General features: G+C 34.5%; 1 pseudogene; it reads right to left on the minus strand.

Annotated features, from left to right (window-relative positions):
• Positions 1–383: 383 nt before the first annotated feature.
• On the minus strand, positions 384–563 carry LOC123942801 (annotated as a pseudogene).
• Between the last annotated feature and the right edge of the window lie 1,559 nt (positions 564–2,122).

The raw sequence follows: 2,122 nt of genomic DNA on the forward strand, positions 1-2,122 counted from the left end.
GGTTCAGTGGATTAAGCCTCTGCCTTTCGACTCGGGTCATGGTCTCAGGGTTCCTGGGATGGAGCCCCACATTGGGCTCTGTGCTCAGCAGGGAGCCTGCTTCCCCCTCTCTCTGCCTGCCTTTCTGCCTACTTGCAATCTCTCTCTTTCTATCAAATAAATAAAATCTTTAAAAAAATAAAATAAAATCTTGAAAAAGAGAGAAAAGAGAAAGTTCTTCAGGCTGAAGGAAAATTACTGCACAGGAAATCTCTGAACTATAAAAAGGACTAAAGAACATTGGAACATTGGAAGGACTAAATGTGTGGATACATATTAAAGAATATTGCTTGTGATTGTTTAAAGCAATAACTATATCATGTATAGTTTATCAAATGTAAAAGTATGCTATATAACTACAAAAAATACAAAACAAGATGGTAAATGGAGGTAAGCTGTTCACAAAGTGGTAAAGAACTAATTTAGGGGAGATCATAATAAGTTAAAAATGCATATTATTCAATTAGCAATAATCGCGCCTCGGATAAACCTCATTGGCTACGATACTGCCACTGCGCAAAGCTAAAAAATGCATATTATTATATCAAGGGAAACTATTAAAATAATAAAGCAAAAAATATATAATTAAAAAATAATAGAGAAGAGGTACACCTGCATGGCTCAGTGAGTTGGGCATCCAACTCTTGATTTTTACTCAGGTCATGATATCAGGGTCCTGGAATTGAGCCTCACATCAGGCTCTATAATTCTCCCGGAGTCTGCTTGAGGATTCTCTCTCTCCCTCTCCCTCCAGGCCTCCCCACTCTCACGATCTCTCACACGCTCTCTCTCTCTAAAACAAAAAAATAATAAATGTTTAAAAAAATTAATAGAGAAAATAAATTGGATAATAAAAATACTTGATTAATCCAAACAATCACTGGAATAAGAAAACAAAGAATATACGGGTCAAGTAGAAAAGAAATACCAAGACGGCAGTCAAATTCCACTATATCCATAAACTAAATAAACTAAGTAGTCTGATAAAGATACAGACTTTTTGAATGGATACTTAAAATATATATATATATGTATATATATACACACACACATATATATATATATTTATGAGAGACACACTGTAAATCTAAATATGCAAATATATACACAGTAGAAGAATGGAAAAACATAACAAGCAAATAGTAACCAAAACAAAGCTGGGGTGACAATGTTAATATCAGACAAAGTAGAGTATAAAACTGAAAGTATTCCTAAAGGTTAAAGGGGGCCATTATACCATGATGAAAGATGAAAGGGTCAATGAAACAGGACAACATAAAAATCCTAACTTTGTATACACTTAATAACAGTTTCAAAATACATAAAGCTGGCTTTGTTGGTAGAGCATGCAACTCTTGATCTCCAGATTATGAGTTCAAGCCCCACTCTGGATGTGGAGTTTACATAAAAATAAAATTAAAAATAAACCAAATATGTATGTCTGGGTGGCTCAGTTGCCTAAGTGTCTGCCCTCAGCTCAGGTCATGATGTCAGGGTCCTGGGATGAATCTCACAATAGGATCCTTGCTCAGTGGGGAGCCTGTTTCTCTCTCTGCCTGACACTCCCCCTGCTTGTGCACTCTCTCTCTCTGACAAATAAATAGATAAAATCTTAAAATAAATAAATAAACAAAATATATAAAGCAAAATGACAAAAATAAAAGGAGATATAAATCTCAACACAGTTGGAGATGTTTAACCAATTCTCTCAGTACAGAAAGGATTCTGAAGACCTTGTATTTTTCAGGAAGAGGACAGTGATGGTGATTAATGCCATATTTCAGATTAAATATGTATAGCAATATTTTAAGGGTAACCACTAAAATAAAGTGTGTAATTTTCAAACCAGTAAAGGGAAAAATGGGGGAGGAGGAACTCGATCAAAAAGGAGGGAAACAAGAAAGGAGAAAAACATTTTTTAAACAACCAATATGTGAGTGGGACACCAAGAAAAATCTTGAGTTTTGCTATTCTTTTCTTGAGTAAATCTCAAGTTTCCAGCATACAGTAGGTGCTCAGAATATGTTTACTCAGGATATTAAGCTTATTTATTCATTCATATACCCAATTTTTTATTCTCTTA

This window comes from Meles meles, chromosome 5 (assembly GCF_922984935.1).
Source record: "Meles meles chromosome 5, mMelMel3.1 paternal haplotype, whole genome shotgun sequence".
In the NCBI taxonomy this organism is placed as follows: Eukaryota; Metazoa; Chordata; class Mammalia; order Carnivora; family Mustelidae; genus Meles; species Meles meles.